A 24,538-nucleotide genomic window follows, 5' to 3' on the forward strand; every position below is an offset into this window, starting at 1 on the left:
GATCTTAGACAAATTACCATAGACACACACACCATAGACTAAGTGGTGGACTGTCACTTGTTTGTCATTGTCACGCTGTCAATCTGTCATTGTCAATCTGTCAAAAACGTCAATAAACGAAATAATAAATGCCAAACTCAACAAAATGGCAGCGTATATCTGTCCCCCTTTTTTTGCGAACGTGTAAGAGAGACAAATTGTGGCGAGAGTTGGACCATCACGTTTACTATTTCTTTTACTCGATGAGTCCAATACTGACTGTTATGGCCAACTCATACTGCCGGACAATACGTAAACATTGACCGTGAGGAGTAAACGAAACGATAAACGATAAATGCATTGTTCAATCTTGTACTAACTGTACTGACTATTCATAGTAACATCCGCTGAACATGAATAGTAATAGGTAGGTACCTACTTGCTTGTGTGCCAATAATAATTTTATCATAGAAAATTATATTTACGTCTATACTCCGCCCATATGCACCGCCCGTTCTCCCACTACTAAAGCAGCAGACCGGCAAAACGCCACATAGGTATGAGTGACAGAGACAACGCTCTACAAAGCCGAAATCTCTAGAACACACTTATCGTACCTGTGTATCGTATTTGTCTGTTTTGACGAATCATAAGCTTGCAAAGCTTGTAGTTCCTTGTAATATCACAGACTTCCGCAATGTAACGCCTGTTATCGTATACTTATATCTAACAATAATTTAAATTACTTACTTATTCCTTAAATTATTCCAGTTTTCTGGAATTGCCATTTTTCATACTTTGCTTTAAAGAAGTCTAACTTTTTGTGGAGGTGTAACAGCGAGCGATAAGCACGTTTGACGTGCGTTGTCTCGACACAAAGCTGTGTATGCATTGTTAAATCAATTCCTACAAGTTGGCAAAGCAGCTGACAACTCTGCTCGCATGTATGAATAAGTAACGACTTTGAGAGTAGATCGCAAATAAAGAGATTTACTGGCTTTTCTGATAAAACATTAACAATAATTGTTTGTAATATATTAAATAGCGATGATAGCTGGTTAAGACGTCGTCCTCTTAGTCGGTGAGTCGGTGATTCGATCCCGTGCACGCACCTGTAACTTTTCGGAGTTTTAAGCAAAATATTAAGTATCACTTGCTTTAACGGTGAAGGAAAACATCGTGAGGAAAGCTGCATTGGCAAGCCTGAAAGTTTTCCATAATGTTCTCAACGATGTGTGAAGTCTGCTAATCCACACATGGCCAGTGGGGTAGACTATGGTTCCTTCTCATTCTGAAAGGCGACCTATGCTCAGTGGTGTACCAGCGATGGATTGATGATGATTATTGAATTGAAAGGCTAAGTACTTACGAATAAATCAATTAAAAATTTCCTTGTAGGTATATTCTTGGTAGAAATAAAAATATAGTTTACTTAGTTTTGGTTACTATTTATTTGACGTTTCTGTTTTCATTTATAAATCCCAATCCACCAGTAAATAGTTATGTAATGACTTATTGCTTTTTACTATCTTTTGAATCAACGTTGATTTTATATCTCAATGAATATAACAAGCAAATCTATATATATCTATTATAGATATCTATCAACGCACAGCTCAAACGTATCGGGCTGAAATTTGGTACGCAACTATTACGACGTAGACATCCGCTCAGAAAGGATTTTTGAAAACTCAATGCCTAAAGGGATAAAACAGGGGTTTGAAATTTATGTAGTCCACGTGGACGAAGTCGCGGGCATAAGCTAGTAATAAAGATAAGTAAGTTTTATCGTTATGGCGTCGTCAAGTTTCAAATTTTTATAGCCGACCTTTTTTGGAAAGAGAGCAAAAAATTAAATGAAATGAAACGCCTTTGTTTCGTCATTGTTGTGTTACAAAATATTCTCATTAACTTCCGAGTTCCTTGTGTAAATACTTGTCTTAGGACGTAATTAATTCCTTCTATTTTCCTTGTATGTACAGGATTTCAGGTGGTAATGAGCAGGACAAATATTAAAACCCCTCTTCGTTCAAATTCTATTTTTAAAATAGCCATGTAAACTGGTAATTTGGACTTTCTGTACAAAGTTTTTGGAAATTTTACTCCCAAAGGATTAAATGGAGAATGAAAAGTTATATACATTAAAATTGATATTTGGTTATATAGGTACCTACATGAGTATTGGTGTTCCATCTGTTTGTATGTCTGTCTGTCAAGAGTCAAGACCCCTTTCCTCAGAAGCGCGTAGAGGAACTCCTCTTATTTTTAAGGTCGGATAAAAAGAGTGTGCGTGTAAAAATGTTTGTGGCTATAATATTTCAATTCAAACGTTTATAAAAACGGGAAAAATAAAAAAGATATGCTTTTAGAATATGAACCTTATTCGTTTCGTATTTGTAATGTATACAAACTTCCAATATGTGGCATTGGTAAAGGGAAATGTACACATGTGACAGGTAGCGCCTAAATTGTTATTTACATATACTTTGGCCGGTATATTGGATAACGTTTCCCTCTTATATTTGCGATATTTTATAAGGAAGGTTTTATTTTTCATATTGGTAATATAGCTAATATTTACTTTCTTTTGCACCCTCGTCGTAAAAAGAAGGGGGTTATAAGTTTGACAGCTTGACCTGTCTGTCAGTCTGTCTCTGTCGGTTTTAGTAATATATCTTAGTCGCTATAACAGTAATACAAAATACAAAAACACAATGAACAACTATCTTACTTAGTATTGTATCCATAGACCTATAAGATTGTCTCTATATATAAAACTGAATCGCTGAATGTGTTGCTAAGCGAAATCTCGAGAACAGCTAAACCGATTTCGCTAATTCTTTTTTTATAATACTCCTTGAAATACGAGGATGGTTCTTACTGAGAGAAAAAAATAAAAAATGCCTGAAAAAGTCTAAAAATAACACTTTTCTTCCACAAGTGTGTGTGTGAGGGGTTCCGGGAAGGCAAAATAATTGAGTGACGTGTTAGGCGGTACGAAGTTCGCCGGGTCAGCTAGTATCCGATAAAAATAGTTTCAAATTGATTGATTATTATCATTGTCTCATTCCTGAGATTTCATAACAACACAGCTATGATGACGACCACCCTTGCGCAGTGGTAAGCGCCGTGGTCTTAGTAGTGGGAGGTCCCGGGTTCGATTCCAGGCAGGGATTTGGAATTTTATAAATTCTAGATTTCTGGTCTTGTCTGGTGGGACGCTTCGGCCGTGGCTAGTTATCAACCTACTGGCAAAGCCGTGCCGCCAAGCGATTTAACGTTTCGGTACGATGCCGTGTAGAAACCAAAGGGGTATGGGTTTAATAAAAACTGCCATACCCCTTCCAGCCCGCATCCATCTTAGATTGCATCATCACTTACCACCAGGTGAGATTGCAGTCAAGGGCTAACGTGTATATAAATAAAAAAAATAAGATCATGCAAACGTACCGCCCTTACTACAACAGCAAACTTTGTGTAGACTGTAGAAACAACGTGATATATTATATTTACATCCTTTGGTTTTCCATGGCCATCACGCACTGAATTTTTTATGAGTAGGCTTTGATAATGTCCAAAATGCATCACTCGAAGGGAAGAGGGTACATAAGGTACACACCGGCCCTCATAAAGCACATAATGTTTACGACTGACGCCTTCACGTGGGGCTCCACTCGTAAAATGAAAATAGGCTCGGCGTGTTCCTGCGCCTCACTTGTAATTTAACATGTTACGGAATTTTACATTGATTAAATTGTCCCGGTGTGTTCTAATTTTTCACCTTAAAGTCTTAACTGTAATTTTCTATTCGATGGGATTGACTTTATTTGTTGCTTATCGGGTGTTGTACCATCCTATATAGATTGTTGAAACTCAATAGGTACTATTTTTTTGGATATTATGCTCAAACATGCTGTTACGTGATAAGAATCGAATTCTTACTGAGCAATTTTATTTTTTAAGGTAATTAAGTGGTGTATATACTCTCGCCTTACGCCAAACGCCAAATCCAACTTCTACGGTGTAGTATGCTATAGTCGATTTGAAAAAAAAATTCGCTAGATACCTATTCCAAATTGGTTTTATTCAAGTAACAAAGTTATTTTAAAAGTCGAAAGTCAGCCACGATTCAATACACTTAACAGCCGTACTCAAAGTCGCGAATCGTTACTTAAGATTGAGTTAAAACGAGACAGATTTATGTGAGAGATATAGCTCTGTCTTGTTTTAACTAAACTTAAGTAACGATTAAGCGACTCTGAGTACGACTGTGAGTCTTTTCTTATCATAATAGGTACTTAACTGCTTATAATATCTGAAACCGTATTCTAACTTACGTAAGTTTATTTAACATAACTTTTGCCGTGAATCATTGAGGGGAAGCAAATGAACACTTTGGGGAAATAAAACTTTTTGTGTTTCACCCACTTAGCGATTTCACGAGTAAAGAAGCACTTTAACCCGTGTAGAGTGTAGAGTCTGATCTAAAACTAAAGCGCTATATTCAATTTGCTTATTTTTAGTTCGATATCATCATCATCAACATCATTTCAGCCTAGGGATGTCCCCTGCTGGGTGTGGTGGCTGCTTTCCCAAAGAGAGCCACCACACCCGGTCCTCAGCCTTCCTCATCAATCCTCTTTATATCGTCGATCCTTCTTGCGAGGGCGCCCCGCACTACGCCTACTTTTGCATGGTATCTACTATCCGCGCGCCAACGCTTCAACAGCAAGCATTGCCCTAACCTGTCTTTTCAACTTGCTGATGGTTTGGATTAAGTATGTCAGTGACGTTGGTTCTCCTGCGCATTTCTTTACTTCAAATCTTGTCTTTCAGAGAGACTCCTAACATAAGTTTTTTCATAGCTCGCTAAGTGATTTTTCCACGTCCACGTTTCAGCGCCATATGTGAGGACAGGGAGGCCACACTGATTAAAGAGTTTCGTTTTCAGGCACTGAGGTATCTACACACGATAAGAACACCTAACTTTAATTAGTTAGTAGGTAGACTAAGTTCGACATACCTATATAATAAAATTAATGTTTCAATTGACAACTGTCCTAATTAGATTTACATAAATTGTGATGAGAATAATTTTTATACTCGTATTTTGTGAAATATTAATATGTATAGGTACCTACTGTATATTATTACATACAGTAGAAACTCGATTATCCGGCCCTCAGTTAGACGGATTCGCGATTATCCGGACTACCAACCGAAAATTGTTCGGCCAAGTGCGAGTCAGAGTCGCGCACCGAGGGTTCCATACTCGGGTGTTTTTTTCGCCATTTTGTACGATAAATCAAAAACTATTATGCATAAAATAAATAAAAATCTGTTTTAGATTGTACAGGCAAAGTCCTTTCATATGATATTATCCCACTTGGTATAGTTATCTTACTTTGAAAATTGAAAATACTAATAAAGTGAACCACATAATATGCACAAAACCCGCTTTTCTTCATACATTCGATTATCCGGATTTTCGATTATCCGGATCCCTAACGTCCGGTAACCCTTAGTCCGGTTAATCGAGTTTCCACTGTATGTAGATATTGTCAAATTACTGTTGTGTTTTATATCGTGAGCTTACCTCTATCTAAGTTCAAAGAGAAATTGTGAAAGTTAATGTGATAGGTTATATGACTGCGGAAATATTACATTCCATGTACCCCTGAAGTGTTTTAGCGAGCGCGCTATGTTATTACTGCAAATATCTCACAATAAACGTTTATGCGGAGGCATATGGTTAACCCTCGGTAATATGTTAGTAGTTCATTCGTAATGGGTTGGGGTGAAGTGGCACTAGCTCCCGTACAGAACTTGAATTGGAAATAATATAAGGTAACATTAATAAAGCCGAGCAACTACTGGCCGGATACGCAATAGGATGCAGTGCAATAAAATATTACGGTCCTATTCAATTAAGCATCAAACAAATCTTTGAGCTCATCGAAAATTATGAATGAGCAGCGAAAAATACTTAATAAGTGAGTATACAAGCTATCTCTGTACTAAATAGATGATGCCTGCGTCCGCGTGGATTTAGGATTTTAAAAATCCCAAGGCAACTCTTTGATTTTCCGGGATAAAAAGTAGCCTATGTCATTCTCCAGGTCTTTAACTATATCCATGCACAAAATTACGTCAACCCGTTGCTCTGTTGCAGCGCGATTAAAGAATCCAAACCAACGAACCAACAAACAAACCCACTTTCGAATGTATAATATAGGTATAATGTAAGTGATGCATAGTGCAGTGCACGCATTAATTAAAGTATGCAACTGTTTTATTAAGTATATTTTGTACCTACTTTGGCAGTTTGAGTGGATGTCGAAAATATGTGTTTACAAGCTCTATACCATATTTTTAGCAATGATGTTACAAGGGTTATAATGAACGTTTTACACATTATACAACTCATTCAATTTGATGTTTATTTCGTTGTGGATGTGTAAATGTTATAACCAGTTGTTGTAAAATACCTATTTGTTATTTCGTAATGGGTATAATAATTTGGTTGAGCATTTCCATATTATCCTACTTAGTCAATATAAAATACAGTAAAAGCACTAATAGGCTGAATTTTTACCACTGAAGCACGATAATTTGCAAATCATCATCTTAATTTGAACTCCATATTATGTACTTTAAACACTGACTTCTACATTACACGCTGGACTTGCGATTGCTGACCTGTTATTGAAGCAACTTGATTTTTGCCATTTTGGCATTGATAGCAGCGTTATGTGAGCGTACTCGGAACTAAATGTTTATAATGAGACCATTGAGACATCTGTCAACACGAAGACCATTTGATACAAAGTGTCAATTTTAATTTTCAGTAGGTACACTCGGTGTGGGCGCTTCGAATATGCACAAAAATAACTATCGTTTTGTATGGCACACTTCTTCCAGCGAACTTGTATAAGTTCATTTGTGTCTTCATAATATTATACTAAAACTGATAAGAGTATCTATATAATTTTTATAAAAAAATTGTGACTACTTTTTTTCTCCCTTAGCTTGTTGTAGTAAAATTTATATAGGAAAATGCAATAAATGACTAACTTATAACAATAACTTATAAGGTACGCATTTAATTTTAAGGAAAACTAATGCCTACGCAAGCGATTAGTTAACCTTATTCCTAGGTAAGGTAATAAGTCACCGTAATTGTCTTAAATTTAATAAGCACGTGTGTATATAAAATAATCCGGGTGAGGTTAATAGTGGTAGTAAGTACTCAAGTGCTTATATCCGGTTATGCTGAGATTGAGATAAGAGATACAGCAAATAATCTATATAAATATAAAAGGAACAGCTGACTGACTGACTGACTGATCGGGCTGAATTTTAGCATGCAGATAGCTATTATGACGTAAGCATCCGCTAAAAAAGTATTTTTGAAAATACAACCCCTAAGGGGTAAAATCGGGGTTTGTTTGTGTAGTCCACGCGGATGAAGTCGTATGAAACGTAAATCCCACTTTTTATTGCAGGTATTTATAGAAATGGTTTGTAAAAAACTAATAACTAAAGAAAAGTTATAAAAGAAAATGCGATCGAGGTGTCTGGGAAATATATTGAAGTGTCATCAGAGCCTTTGTGAACAGGAAGCAGATATTACATTAATCTTATGCTAAAACCACTGAAGGTTGAAAGAAAATTTGAATTGAAAAACGGGAAATGCCAATAATCTGATTTCAATATAAATCAGACTTGGTACAAAAAAGCCACCACCTTCAGTTTCTATAAAACTGTACCTATCTATATATAAAATAAAAATATTTTTAATTTATTTATTAATTCATTTAATTTACCTATACAACATTATTTAATTACAGTTAGTTTTTACTTACTTTCTTACTTACCCCTACACATTTACACTCACTTACACACACACACACACACACACACACACACACACACACCCAAACACACACTACACACACACTACATAAACGCAAACACACCACTCACTGTGCACTATAGTTTTCCTTCACAACTATCTAGGTTCATAAATCATACACACTTTATTTAAGTGTAAAAACGTTAAAGAACAGCAATCTTCTGTAATAACTGATTTGTGCTTGTGCACTCATGTTCTTATTTACTTTTTAGTTAACCGAGGGAGAGGGCTGGCTATCCTTAACACAGATCTAAAAATCTAGCTAGGATAGCCAGTTCTTGATCTTGTACCATTTTTAATATTGTATATATGTCAACAAGCACGCAAATTTGTTCAAGATCAAATCAATGTATGTGTGTAATCTAGATGATTGAAAAATAAACGTTTTATTTATTTATTTATTTATATATAAGCAGTTATACAAGCTTTATTGAGATTCCCTGAAGATGACGTCAACGCCCTCTGAATACTGAATTTCAGTTTATTATTTTATCTTAGTTAACAAATCTAAATAGGTTAGTAAAGTTTTCTTCGTAATTAATTATCTCCTTAAGCTTTTAAAAATCACTTTCTACCTGTTTGGTTAAATATAGTCCTAACTAGAAATTTACGGGATTTTGTGAAATACTTGTACCTAATTGTATTTTAAAAGATTTTCAATGGATATAAATAACGCGCTGCCAGGTAATGGGACGCCTCTTGGTGCTTCGTTTCTTTTTCATGGAAAACAAAAATACATAAAAAAGATTTTAACTACGAATTTCTTTTATAACGTAAGAACCCAATAAGAAAGAATTTTTGGAGATTCTAAATTTATATCCATGAAAATTGGTATTTGAGCTTTCGAAAAAAAATGAAAAGTATTTGTTACAAAAATTTTATAACTCCACTCCCTCACTAATTTTTAAGTCGAGTGAAGTCACGGCGGATCAGCTAATTTCTAACATAGAATTTGTTAATTTGCTGGAGCTGTCGCAAATCAGAAGTGGAAGCTTAAAGACGTTTATCCGTCGTTAATTTATATTTTAATCAAGTCCGCCATGCTGCGCGGACATGATGGACGCTCGACTCTGATGTGCTAACGACTTAATTATGAACAAACTTACTTAAAACATCGACAGGTGGTGATTTTCTGCCTTCGCATAACTCTATCATACATACACTCCTCAGGGTTCAAATATTTTGTCTTGTTCTTATGATAAAAGAGACATTTGCCCACACTCTTGCATTTATAATTTTATGGGTAGGTAGTGATAATCATTTTATAGCCCATTCTCAAGATGGGAGGTGGAATACAAACACCTCACACTAGACGCGTCGTTATTGATGCGTAGCAATTATATAGCTCTCAGTGTGCAATAGCCTTTATTTCAACTGGTGTACGTTCCATATTAACTTATTTCGCTTAATGGCCTGGCGGGTTGCCAGGTGAGGAGTCAGAATACTTCACTTTTGTAGTCACTAATCATAGTTTCTTGGTTCTTATTTTACAACGTTCAGTTTAGCTTTATTTGCCGAACATGGAAGATTACATTTATACATTACAAGAATACTAATATTTTTGTAGAAACTTCTACGTGCTTCTACATTGAATAGTCTAATGAATTTGCCATTTATATTGGATAATTAAACAGAATATTTTAATGCTATATATGAATTAATCTCATGTGACTGGAGCCTCTCTATAGTTCACTTTTCTAAATTAATTATTGTATGGAACTGTCAAATCATGACGATTTTCCGTCAGTTTTACAAAACATGCTTACAATATTAAAATATTGTATATTTTGTAGATCAGCGTCTATTCTATAATAATATTGATTAATTAGGAAATATAAATAAATAACTTTAACTGTTATAACTCCTTATAACAGTTCTTGGCACAATATACCTGTGTGTAAAAATGCATTATTTTCATATATGTTTTATGATAGATCGCGAGCAAGGCAAATACATAGGTACTTATGAAAACACACGCTCGCCTTTGCATCAGATTGATAGAAGGAAGCCGACAGAAATACGCTAGTGCAATGGGGAAAGCTATTTATTTGCATAAAAAAGCTCTTTGCACCGTTTTTTCTTTCAATAGGCGTACTACTTGTTTACTAAATAAACTCTGAAAATTTTAGCAGGTGTTTTGATAGGCCCTTATACCTATTTGCGGAGTAGTGGACCACTTTCTCATGTTGAAGCATACAATTTATACACGAACATTTTAAAAGGTACGTTACATTTGCTCTCACATACTTAATATTACAAATGCCAAAAGTGTGTCTGTCTGTCTGTCTGTGTGTCCGTCTGTCTATCTCCTAGCTTTTCACCGTCCATCCATTTAACCGATTTTTAACCCTCGACCCAAAAAGGAGGGTGATATAAGTTTGACGTCTGTATCTGTCTGTTTGTGTATCTGCCTGTGGCATCGTAGCTTCTAAACGAATGAACCAATTTCGATTATGTTTTCTTTGTTTGAAAGGTGACTTGATCGAGTGTGTTCTTAGCTATTATCCAAGAAAATAAAAAAAGACAAATTCTAATAAGGCGAAGTAGTGCGTAATGTAATAACGCAGAAACTATTGAGCCTAAAACACGTAAAATTTTGCATATCATTTAAAACGTTTTTGAATACTTGGAATCTAAAAGCTTAGGGACAACACACGTGTCTCTACCTATACTATCATAAAGTTTAAAAAGCATAAAAACAAAAATTTAAAAAGCCCCCAAGACAAAAACCTTCTACAAAGTAAAACAATAATAAACCCTTTAGGTAGTAATATTTTAATCCAAGCCGTCGTCGTGTCGGGGTTTCAGGTTTTACTTTTTAGGGGGTTGTTGTGTCAGAGGTTTTTAAATTTTTTAATTTAGGACAAAATTTGATACAGAGATAGCTTGCATCCCGGGGAAGGACATAGGGTATCATCTAGTTCTTATTACAACATAATATGATTTTCTTGATGGACAAATTGGGCTGATTTAAAAATTTAACTTTAAAAATGGCTTATTTCCTCTTGATCGTTCCTATCCACATCTAGCCAAAGATTGCTATAATATCAGCTTTATTATATTTACTATCAAATATAGGAAGTCTCATTTCCAAATCAACTAAAGTCGCTAAGAGGATAAAAGTGGAAGTAGGCTATTTCAACGGCTCTCGGCGTCTGCTATTAACTCATAAATTCGTTGAATCGCATTACTGACGACTCGGATTCCGGCCCTGGATATTTAAAGTCTGCAATATTCTTCCTTGCCTATTTGTAATCGAGTTTTCTGTCGTCGATTGTGGAAATTAATGAGGATTATAATTTATATTGACAATTATTGTGGGTACCTATTTAATGATTGCGATTTGCATATTATATTATTAATAATTTTATTAGAAACAGCATGAGTAGGTAGGTACATATTTTTTACTACAAAAGTTAGGTATATTATTTATTTCTTGTATCTCAGAAAGCTGCAGCATATTGGTAGCAAAAATGTTAATTTTTACATTAAATTTGCTTATAAAGTGGCTCTTACTTTACAGTTATTAAAACTATAAAGTGGATATTTATCACTGTTGGGCAGTAAGAATTGTCGCAGTTACAAAACCGTGCGATAAAATTCATTACATTTCGGTGTTACATATCTTCGTCTAAGGCTCATGTATTAAAATTTGCGCTCCGACTGTAATTTTCACACTCGTATCATTATTGATGCGTCGTTACATATTCAAGTTGCAAACAGTAATTCTCAAGGGACAGTTGTCAGATAGAGGTGGGACTTTGCTATTGTTAGGTACTTTGAATTCATTTTAAAGTTCATGATTTCCAAACAAAATAGAGTCAGAGTGAACTAGAGTGAGCTAACTCCCGGTTTTATCAGACGATATGTCAAACATTAGGCTATGGGTGACGTGAAATCAAAGAAAAATAGGCTATTCATGATTCATAAATCATAGTCTACCCAGTGTCAAATGTAGTTTTGGCGCCTGCTAGTAAATAGAAGCCTCGACGTTTTGTTACAAGTTCCCAACTATCGTGAACTGTGATAGAGTAGGTAAATGGTATATGTCGTCAATAGTTCGTTCGTCGTTCACGCAGTTAGGATTTTATATCGATCACATTGTTCCAAAACTGAAATTGCTTCTAGCGAATTTGTTCACTCGAGATCACAGTGCTATTGCACTCTTTCAGAAACTAAATAACTAAATTCAAGAACAAAGTTGCAACAATCTTTTCCAACACTGCCTTATTTTGGAACGTTTTTACTTCTTTAACAAGTTAGTAACAGCAAATCAAGTTGAATACAATTTCATTGTCAATACAACGACTTACTAGTAATGGACTTGATGGATTTGCTAACGGCTAGTATTAATAAGGGTTGCGAAGCTGAAGTGGCAATGGGCAGGGCACATAGTTCGTAAAACCGTTGAACCGTAATAAAGATGCACTTGACAGTTCAATAGCACCTGTGAAATTGATTTGAATAAAAATATCTCTTTTCTATTCCAAATACAGATATCTATCAAGGACCTGTCCCACTTTCAATTAAAAAAAATCATTGAATACAGATTAGAATCCCAAACGTTAAAATAAACCTGTAGACGTCTAAAAAACGTGTAGAAGACTTTAATGTTTTAAAGTCTGTATTTATTTTCAATTCACTTACTGGGGATGATATCTGGTGTTACTTTATTTTATTCGTTCATCTAAAGAGGTTCTTGAGAACCTTTTCTAGGCGATTGAGTATCGAGTTGAGAACTTTGACCTACAGTTCAGTCACCCAATAAGCTTTGCGATGATGATCGTAAGTAGGTATGTATATGTACATCGAGGATGGCAACAGAAATGTAGTTTCCTTACAACGGAAAATTTGAAAGTCCGATACAATATAACATTATAAACACTGTGCTGAAATAATGCAATTTGGAAAAAATATATTTTATATATCATACATATATGTATTAATAAACTACGATATTGTTAAACACGAGGTTAGGTATATGACCAAAAATGGGACTTATACTTAAATTGCAAATTCTTATTGTCTTTAAAGGAATTGAAAAAATTGTACAGATAGATTAACAGGCAATAAAAACAATATACTCAATATATAATATTCAATGGTAGTCCCTATCTTAAACTTGGATATATTATTATGTTCTGAAAAAATCTGATTGACTATCTCGGTTGTAGGTTTGTTGACACATTTTTGGATGGCTGCCCAAAAATTAAACATATTTGTCATTATACTAGGAGCCAAGTTACGAAGATGTAAAGCCCTGATAGAGTTGAGCGTGGATGTCTCTATAAATTTGTTTTTAATGTAATTGTCTGATATTGCGATTTTCAATTATTTTTTAGTTACCCTATAACAGAATTTTGTTATATGGCATGAAAAAATATTTTTATATATTTAGATGTTACGTTATATTACTTGGTACATCTTTAGGCTGTATTTTTATCATTTTGGTTCCTCTCACTTTTGATGGCTAAACCCATAAATTATAAGAAACGCATATAACATACCTAAAGTGTATACATAGCTGGTTTCATGTTCCAACATATTTTGGTGTACCTTGCCTGTATTGTAGTTCTAAGTATTAAAATTATTATTGAAATAACGTGCGTGGTTGTGTAATAAATATAATAAGCATTCTTTGTTTGATTTTTTTAGTATTAATATCAATCTTGTCGTGCTGTGAAAGGGATAGTCACGTAAATTAAAGAATTTGGATATATTATACAATAAATAAATATTATACAGTAAGCACACTCCTTGTACGTTCGTTGTAAACGAGGTGATAATACTTAATATAAAAAAAACCGATTACCACCATATGCCACCGAAGTACCTACTGACGTCGCAATGTCCATAAAAAACTTGCTCTAGTTTGAAACAATGCGTAGGTATAGTAAAATGGAAAAATTACCGCTATAAATTTACTTAACATGGCCCATAAAAACAGAGGATGGACTTTAGGAAATAAGCCTACAATATTTATGCTTCATATAGTTTGTATGGGTTATTTCAAAGGCTTAGGAGTTATAGAATTACAATTCTTAAATTTATTTGGGTCGTAGATAATATACGATAGATAATTAATAGAATATATAATAGAATATAGATAATATACTAGCTTATTTCCCGTGGAGCTACTTTTTAGGGTTCCGTACCTCAAGAGGAAAAAGAAACTCTTATAGGATCACTTTGTTGTCTGTCTGTCTGTCCGTCCGTCCGTCCGTAGGGTACTTCCCGTTGACCTATGATTCTAGTTCTTATAGCACAAGTAAAGGAATAAATCCGAAAATCGAGAATTTGTGGTGTTACATCATAAAAAAAATATGTTCATAAACAAATAATTAGTATTTTAAATTTTCAAATTTCAAATAACTATACCTAGTGGGGTGTTATATAAAAGGGCTTTACCTGTACATTGTAAAACAGACTTTTGTTTATTTTTATGCATAATAGTTTTTGGTTTAAAATGTCGAAAATATACGACTAGTACGGAAACCTCGGTGCGCGAGCCTGACTCGCACTTGCCTGTGGTTTTTTAAAATTACGCAATTTGCTATTTGCAATTTATAATTTAAAACCGCGATAACCGAAATAGGTATTCTTACAGTAGCTTCCCAATATATTTACAATAATATAATTTTTGTACGACAAAACATTCACAGTTACAAAAAAATCAGTGGTCTCCATGATAGGCAAATTAGAAACAAAAATAAGCTAGCTACTCCTGCGCTCCGACTCTGGAAGGTGCGAAAGTCATTTGTGGGAATGAGTGTAATATTTTATAATAAAATTCCACAAGCAATTTTAGACTTGCCTTTACACAAGTTTAAAAAATGTGTTAAAAGTATGCTCCTAAAAAAAGCATATTATACAGTCGCAGACTATGTAAACGATAAAAAAGCTTGGATTTGACTCGCTCCAGCAATGCACGGGGCTGCAATGGCTTGTATAGTACGGTATAATAACATTGTAAATCGAAAAATTAAAAAGAGCAACCGCCGAGTTTCTTGCTGGTTCTTCTCGGTAGGAACGGCATTCCGAACCAGTGGTAAATTAAACCTTACTATTCATAAGCACTTTTAAAAAGTTTACATGAATAAAAAAACATTATATTCTATTCTATTCTATTATTATAATAATAATTTAAAATTGTTAGTAAACTTAAAACTAACAAAAGACGTGGGTTTTACGTATTTTGGAAGACGCTCTAGGTATCTAATGATCGCGGAGAAATAATTTATTTTTGACATGGGCAAATACCGTATTGAGGCAAAAGCACATCCCTCGTTCAAGTGGTGCGGGACACGTCAGCAAAAACTACACTGCCGGGCAATGAAAAGCCCCACAAGGCTACCGCGGTAATAAACATTAATGTAAGAAGAATGTGTTAACTTAACTATCAATTCCTTTAATAAATAATTTTCTTCCCCTATAGAGAATAGAGCAAATTTATTTTCGTGTGTTAACAATTATTATATTACAGTTGAGGCCGGCACATTTGAGACGGGACATAAAAGATGACGGTTCCCTTGAGTGTCGTTCAGTAGCCCGTTGTATCCTGTGCCGCTGTCAATGAAGCTTTATTGGGAACTGAAAGAGCCAATCAATTTCCTGTTCTATTTTCATCGTTAAATATTTCATGGCGTTTCTTTAGAAATTAGAAAATGCGCTAGACAGCGTGACATGGAGTAATCCTTTGATATAAAATATCAAAAAAATTCCAAACCCGCGGTCACACGTATTGTAAGCAAGCGTTACGTAGCGTACTTACTGCTTTGTATATACATACTACACTCAACTTTTCGTTCACACCGATCCGACAAGTTCCAAATCGGTTAAGCGGATGGGACGTGAAAAGTTAGCAAACAGGCAGACACACTTTCGTATTTATAATATTAGTATCACTTTAATAATAGTATGGCTATGGATTACTATGGATTTACACGATAAATCCACTTTCAAAAATCAAAAAAAAAACTATCATCTAAAGGCTTGGTTTTTGATTTTACTAAGTTACTTGAAATAAACTTATATTTATTTGGTATTAAATTGCAATAAACTTTAATCAAAGTTCACTACAAAAAGTAACTAAACTGAACACGAGCTGTTTCGGCTGTGATCTCATATTTTAGCTACTGTATTTTTTCCATTATCAGACTCAACTAATTGTGTGATAAACTAAATGATAATAATAATAATAATAATTTTCTATTTTATTTCTCTCGTGATACCAATTATATGAATGAAATATAAATAACATACAATTTTGTAGTATTTATTTGATTGAAAATTTTACCCTTTCATTGGAATATATCCGGTCAAATGCTTTTTAATAATTGATACACATGTGTAAACTAACTTTTGCCCGCGGCTAATAGTTATAATATTGAGTTATGATCCCACCTCCTAACCCATTCCACAACCCCCATTGTTACCAGGTTTTAGCAAATAGCGTTCTCAATTACAGCGCACCTATTTCAGGTTTCATTGGATCGATTTTTATTATAAAACACTAGCTGGCCCACCCTGGTTTCGCTCGAGTAGTTTTTGGAAATCAGTGAGTGGGTGAAATGCCAAAAAACCGGATAAACATATTTTTTCACGTACGTTTCACGTTTTTCAAACGTACTTCAAGGAATATTTTTATATAGCCTCAGTAGCTCAATCGGTATAGGAGTGGACTGAAAACCGAAAGGTCGACGGTTCAAACCCCGCCCGTTGCACTATTGTCGTACCTACTCCTAGCACAAGCCTGACGCTTAATTGGAGAGGAAAGGGGAATATTAGTCATTTAACATGGCTAATATTCTTAAAAAAAAAAAAATATATATAAAAAAAAAGGATTAGCGAAATCGGTTCAGCTATTCTCGAGATTTGCGATCAGCACCACATTTTGCGATTCATTTTTATATATAGAGACTAGACGATGCCCGCGACTTCATACGCGTGGATTTAAGTTTTTAAAAATTTCGTGGGAACTCTTTCATTTTCCGGGATGAAAAGTAGCCTAAGCTCTGCCCCAGGGTGTAAGCTTACTCTGTACCAAAGGAGAATGGGCGGTTTCGTCCCCAGTGGTGTATCAAGTTGTGATATATGTCATTTTAAAGGTCATGATAATAGCTTCATTTTATTGTACGACACCAACAATGAGTTGCGTGCAGGGAAAGAATTAGGAAGCATTTAATTTCATTAATCCAGTGAAAGTCTGAATGAAATAAAAATATATTTTATTCAATTAAACTCTTACAAGTACTTTTAAATCGTCATATGCATCTACCACTGGCTCGGAATGCCTTTCCCACCGAGAAGAATCAGCAAGAAACTCGGCGGTTGCTCTTTTAAAGATTTGATATACAATATTATGCCATAATTATCTATATAAAAAAGTTATTGCAGTTCCGCTAAAACAGTGTTATACGTTTTTACATTTATTATGTTTTTTAAACAAAGAATATTTGACTTTTAGTTTGGCTTATATTTGGGTGCTGGCATATCGTGAAGTGCGTACCTATTCGTACGGTGCCGGGGCGGGCTGGTGGGGGACGGCGTCGCGGCGTGTTGTTACTTGTTGTGACGTGTCCCTGTAGTCGGTTACTAACGCGGCGCGCATACGCACACACATTTTGCTCTTTCGAATCCATACTTTTCTTTGTATTTTTGACCTCTGCACGTTTAAAGGACTTGAGTTTCTATTATACTTTGCTTGTGGCTAGTTTTTATGGACCAATTAGCTGATTCCCGCGACTTCGTCCGCGTGAAATTAGGTTTTTTAAAAATCCCGTGGGAACTCTTTCATTTTCCGGGATAAAAAGTAGCCTATGTCATTCTCCAGGTCTTTATCTATACCCATGCAATAAATCACGTCAATCCGTTGCACCGTTGCGACGCGATTGGAGGACAAACCAACAAATAAACACACTTTCGCATTGAGGGTACTGATTGCAGGAGATACTTTGCACTTTTATTTGTGAAATACCATTACATTTACAATGGGCTATGTGTAAATGTGTACACTAGTTATTAATTATTACTATTAATTATTAATTATTATTATTAATTATAATAAAACTGTAACAGGTCAAATTCTGTACATTGAAGATATTTTGAAAATTTTTTTTCGAGGGCACTCTATAATCGATATTGAACCCAAAACTGTAATTTTTTTCATTTTTGTCTGTCTGTCTGTCTGTCTGTCTGTCTGTCTGTATCACGGCCGCGCATCACGCTGAAACTACTGAATGGATTCCAATGAAACTTGGTACGATTTGAGGTCATACTATGAGGAAGAATATAGGATACTTTTTATCCCGAAATTCAGCATGGTTCCCGTAGGAGAGGGGACGAAAGTTAAAATGTATACTGAGTTGTAATTCACTAACGCGTAGTCCGATTTCATTCATTCTTTTTTTGTTAGAAAGGGGATATTTTAAAGATTGTTCCGTAAATATTTCAAGGTCATCGGTTTTTAACCGACTGTCAAAAAGGAGGTGGTTCTTTTTTCTACATCGATTTTTTCGAGGTTTCTGGACCGATTTGCAATTTTTTTTTTAAATCAACAAAAAAAGTTTACGTTGTGGTCACATAAAAAATTCTGGATTCAACTCCTTAATCCTGATGCTGCAAGGTTACTGCCCGCCTGGGTTATCAAGATTCAGGAAGTGTTCATAGTGAATTCATATTGTAGGTACCAAGCAACGACAACAATCCCGAAAAATCAAAGAGTTCCCGCGGGATTTTAAAAAACGTAAATCCACGCGGACGAAGTCGCAGGAATCAGCTAGTTATTAATATAAAAATACATTGGGGCCGATTCTCTTGTACACAACCTCTAAACTAAACTAAAATGACACGTCTAAATCTATTGCTATCCCTGTCATAATGTTGCTTGCGGAAAAGTATAGCACTAGATTTAGACCTGTTAATTTAGTTTAGTTTAGAGATTGTGTACAAGAGAATTGGCCCCATTGTGAATGTGTAATATATAGTTGTTGTAAGTGTATTTTAATAATGTCACACGTAAATATAAATATATGCGTACAAGTTTTAATTACAAGAGGAATATCCAACTAAATTATGTGCTGGCAATAATTGAGTAAAATCATATGTGAGCTTTCAGTATTGAATCAGCATTAAATTGGCATCGCACGGTAGGTAATGACGCCCGTTTTTATCACACTCTCTATTGTTACCAACTTTTAAATTAAACTTCTATTTCACCCTTGTTCTGCGACAAAAAAAAGGAATTCTTAAAATTTTAGCTTAACTGTTCCAGTATAATTCTACTTTATTGGTTCTTCGTACATACATACCACCTCATGTTTGTAGTTTATTGGAGTTCGGGTTTCTACGTATTTGTTACCAAAGCTGTTTGTTTGTGGTTCTTTCCTAAACAATTGTACAACAAACAGGCTCCGTTTTACAGTTCACCTGAAGTTATTTATTTTGTGTCGCTACCTATAGTACGTGACAGCCCCGCACATCCGCGCGTCACCTGCGCTATCCCGCACCGGGTGGCGCATAGCGTGGGGGCTGTGCGGGTCGCGTAGTATACCTACGTAGTTCACTTAGGTAATCTAAATAGAAATGACAATTACAATACCTATTTTTTATTTTTTGGTACTTAAACGAAACCTAAATATTTTTTTAAACCCAATTTATTAATTTAATCTTGGACTGAAATTGTAATTATATACATTGAAATTGTTCTTAGGTTGACATCTTATTATTTACACAACTTAATAAACTTGTTATTATGAAACTTACTATTATAATACTAAAATATAACACTTTGCAATGCAAATAAATCCACGCGGATGAAGTCTCAGGCATCAAACGAGTTCATATTATGTACAAACAAAACAGTTTGTCTCGCCAAACTGCACCAAAGCGCGCCCGGGATTGAAACCCAGACCTCCCGAATAGGAGGCAAGGTGGATGTTTTAACCACTAGAGTATCAACACTCGCATCGTAAGTTACCTAGTTATCTTTCTGTATTATAGTGTATACGATTGTTGCAGGCGCGCTGGAGGGCGGTCCACTGGGCGGCGGTGGCGGCGGCGGCGCGCTCGGCGCGCTGCGTGCGGCCGGCTCGCCGCCCGCGCCCAGCCTCGGCGCCAGTCGACACAGCCTCATAGGTACTATGAAAATAAATAACTAAAGTACTACACTACCTGACCGGAAATATTTTACTTCGACCTTTAGAAAGAGATAGCGGTTTCGTAGAGCGTTGTCTCTGTTGTTGAGACTGACAAAACGTCACATAGGTATGAGTGACAGAGACAACGCTTTACGAAGCCGAAACCTCTTTCTAATAGTCCATGTACTACCGTGTTTCATGCCGGCTAATGCAATTGATTGTTTGCATGTTTGCAGAGCAAAATTTTTTTAAAAAAGAGTCTGGGGAGCGCGCTAGGGTGACTACACTAGCGCGCTCCCCAGTGCTCTTCGCACAAAAGTAGTTTGGTTGTCATTTGAATGCCAAGCAATCAAACTTACTAAAATCTTATAGACACTTTTTAAATACTAATATTTAAGTATGTTGTTGCCTGTTGGTTGCCTATTTTCGTAAAATTAATTAGTTTTAAATTAATTACACGCGCCTAAAGATTTGTAGGTACATTTTTGAGAACTGTGAAACTGAATATTTTAACGGAAATCTGGAAAACCACAGACATATTACATTCTTAGTATTTATATATATATAATTATATATAGCTGCCCTGGCGAACTTCGTTCCGCCTAACAGTTGATTCCAATTTTTTAAATTTTTCTCTCCGTAAGAACCATCGTCGTACTTCAAGGAATATTATAAAAAAGAATTAGCGAAATCGGTTCAGCTGTTCTCAAGATTTGCGATGAGCAACACATATTTTAGTGATTCATTTTTAACCGACTTCAAAAAAAGGAGGAGGTTCTCAATTCGTCGGAATCTTTTTATTTTTATTTTTTATTTTATTTTTTATGTATGTTCCTCGATTACTCGAAGACGCCTGGACCGATTTTGAAAATTCTTTTTTTGTTTGAAAGGGTGTACTTCAAAGTTGGTCCCATTTAAATTTGGTGAAGATCTGATGAACATCTTCGAAGATAGATACTGGAACTCCTCAACGGATAAGAGTAAATTGCTCGCGATCAGTGTAATAGCTTAGTAAACAGTAGATTTTTAACCAGTCATAGCATAATTCGATGGGACCACTAAAAATTGTGAAATAAGTTTTTTTTACAAAAAAAATAAAAACCGACTTCGATACACAAACACTAAAAATTGAAAAATAATTTAATTTATTACCGAATATATTATGTATACAAGAGTTAATATAGTTCCATAATAATATTTTTTGGGGTCGGTGCCAATGAGGTGCCATTGTGGAATCTCATAAAAATATGAAGTCTAGACGATTCGCGCAGCTAAAGCTAATTGGCACCGGCACCAAAAAGTATTATTATGGAACTGTATTAACTCTTGTATACATAATATATTCGGTAATAAATTAAATTATTTTTCAATTTTTAGTGTTTGTGTATCGAAGTCGGTTTTTATTTTTATATTATAGAAGATGCACAAGTGTTTGACAAAAATTGACACACTCTCATTGCAATCCAATAGGATGGCAAACCGACTCAACCGCAGTGATCAGACCAGCCACCAGCAGGACCAATGACTTTACGTGCTCTCCGAGGCACGGCGCGGTGCGCATTGTAATACCGCCAATTTTCCAACTCCGGTCTGCTGCGATAACTTCGTGACCCAATAATTTTTGGCTGCCCCCATATCCTCATTTTCCGCGTGAATACAAATTCAGTTCTTTGAGCGCTGCCTTTTAGTAGTAATATTATAGTCATTTTCTCCGAAGAACACCTTATCTTCAAGACTATCTAGTATCTATCCATCGGAGCTCGCGTAGCAACATGCGTAGCATGTCTACGCATTACGTAGGCCATGTCTACGACGTTCACATCTGCGTGGCATGTCAACGCATTACACCACGTCTACGACGTTCACATTTCGCTCCCTTTGCGAATGACAATAGTGCTGCAAATTGGAAAAGTGTCACATAACAAAGATACTTACTGACACGCCTACCTGTGGGTTGCACTTGTAACCATCAATGTATGATATAAGAGGAAACATTCATACTCAAATGATATTAGCAGTGGCCTGCAGGTCATAGAAGCATAAATGCACTGCTTACCCCAGTTGTAATAGCTCAATGCATATTTTTCATTATGATCTGCAAGTGAACAGGCTCCTACTTAACTAGTGCCTACCCTGGCTTTACGGTTACGTAGGTTACGTATCTAAATATATAAAAGGAATAAATATATAAATAGGTGACTGACCGACTGACTGACTGACTGATCTATCAACGCATAGCTGAAACTACTTGACAGATTGGGCTGAAATTTGGCGTACAGATAGCTATTATGACGTAGGCATCTTCTAAGGGGTTTTTAAAAATTTAGCCCCTAGGGGAGTAAAATAGGGGTTGAAATTTATGTAGTCCACGCGGACGAAGTCGCGAGCATAAGCTAGTCGTAAATAAAAATGCGACGTGAAACTGAATATTGTAGCCTTGCTGTCATTAAATCTAGGTGAACCCAACTATGGAAGTCGAATCACGTTTTAAATAGCACATACTTATATCGAAATATTTTCTATTATCTGCTTGCCTTTTTTGTCTGTCTAAATACATATGTAATTTCAATGATACATTTTATGGTCTTCAAAAAACACTCTTAATTAAAGAAATAACTACTTTAATAACCCATTTCAAAAAACTAATAACTTAACACAATTTGTAAATTAAAACCATTAAAATCTTTTTTTTCCCATAACCATTACCATAACCATATTACATAATCATATTGGTTGATGATGATGACATTCATCATCATCATCAACCAATAGACATCCACTGCTGGTCAGAGGTCTCTTGTAGGGACTCCCACACGCCACGGTCTTGCGCCGCCTGGATCCAGCGGCTCCCTGGTCGCTAACTATGGGCCTCATAAGAAAGCTCAGAGTCACTCAGCGGGCGATGCAGAGAGCAATGCTAGGAGTTTCTCTACGTGATCAAATCAGAAATGAGGAGATCCGTAGGAGAACTAGAGTAACCGACATAGCTTAACGGGTTGCGAAGCTGAAGTGGCAATGGGCAGGGCACATAGTTCGTACAACCGATAGACGTTGGGGTCCCAAGGTGCTGGAATGGCGACCTTGCACCGGAAGACGCAGCGTTGGAAGACCCCCCACTAGGTGGACGGACGACATCAGACATAACCATTAAAAGCTTTTAAATCGATCGGCACTATTAACATTAAGTAGCATGTCGGTGACGTGACCTTGAAGTTTTTACCCATCCCAAAATCAGCCAACATGTTTCACTTTAAAACTTATAAGTTAATTTTAATCGAGTCACGAACACGTAAGATACTTGTAGATTGTGTAGATTTATTCGGTGGTATAGTTTAATTAACAGGATTCCAAGCCGTGTCCCAACTGAGCAAATTGATGACTTGTGTGGTTGGAAGTAAGGACAAGGTTAATCGTAAATCTACGTTACGTGGCTTGGTCGAACTGATTAATTTATTTAAGTGAACACGTATTATATTCATCGTAAAAGTTTAATTAAGGGAAGCTTAAATTACTGATTAAATATGTACAGGAAGAACTTTCTTCTTTCTTATTCTTTACTAGATGATGCTCGTGACTTCGTTCGCATGGATTTCGGTTTTTAAATGAGTCGTAGGATTTTTTTTTGTTCGAGTGGAATTTTTAAAAATAGGTGAGAGCGTATTTTTCATTTTTAACCGAAACTCCAACGTAGGTTGCGTGTAAACATATAATGATTGCAATGTATTTACGTATATAAGGCTTCGATGAGGAATAAGGGATGATTTATGCCAACACGTGGCAAGTGCGGGCCGTGCGTGGCCGTGTGGCGACTGTGGGTGGACACGGCACGGTGAAGCATAAACTGATTCATATAAAATGTTCGTAGTGTTTTGAATCCATGCCTCGTCCACGCCTCGTACGTGGCACGGCTTGTGCCCGCCACGTGTAAATCATCCCTTAGGTGTACCTACGTGACACCCATTGGTTGTATTAAGTCGCCTTATACAAGATACATACATGCATACATACAAATCGGAATTAGTAAATAAGCTGGAATTATTCATGCGGAATACGTTCTCAATGAGGAGACGGAAACGATTCAGATAAATACTGGAGGGATTACTTAACTTTGTTCATTATCACAACGTACCTACAACATACATCATGGTGACATGAATGAAATTAATGGAAGACGGAAATGAGTTCCCCTTAACAACCCTCTAATTGAAAATTATTGTTAACAACGTTACTGTAACAGGTATTGGCAGATTGTTGGGCAGCTAAACTTTGATTAGAGTGTCTAAAGTTTACAGTTCTAATAGAACGAACAATTTGATTTAGGGCAAATATTCACAATATTGAATTAATGAGAAAATTGAAACTTTTAAATTTTATACACAGCTAGCTTATCCGCCTAGCTTACTTCATCTGCGTGGACTACACAAATTTAAAACCCCTACTTTACCCCCTTATGATTTGAATTTTCAAAAATACTTTCTTAGCGGATGTCTACGTCATAATAGCTATC

At 35.7% G+C, this 24,538-nt stretch overlaps 1 protein-coding gene across 6 annotated transcripts in view; it reads left to right on the forward strand.

Annotated features, from left to right (window-relative positions):
- LOC117981999 (cyclic nucleotide-gated channel alpha-3-like) overlaps positions 1-24,538 on the forward strand; it is a 153,814-nt gene that overhangs the window by 27,120 nt on the left and 102,156 nt on the right. For all 6 annotated transcript variants that reach the window (XM_069498301.1, XM_069498300.1, XM_069498303.1 and 3 more), the window contains exon 3: positions 19,913-20,029. The gene's annotated coding sequence lies outside the window, so the exon portion shown is untranslated. The remainder of the gene's footprint in view (positions 1-19,912; positions 20,030-24,538) is intronic.

Source organism: Maniola hyperantus, chromosome 4 (assembly GCF_902806685.2).
Source record: "Maniola hyperantus chromosome 4, iAphHyp1.2, whole genome shotgun sequence".
NCBI lineage: Eukaryota > Metazoa > Arthropoda > Insecta > Lepidoptera > Nymphalidae > Maniola > Maniola hyperantus.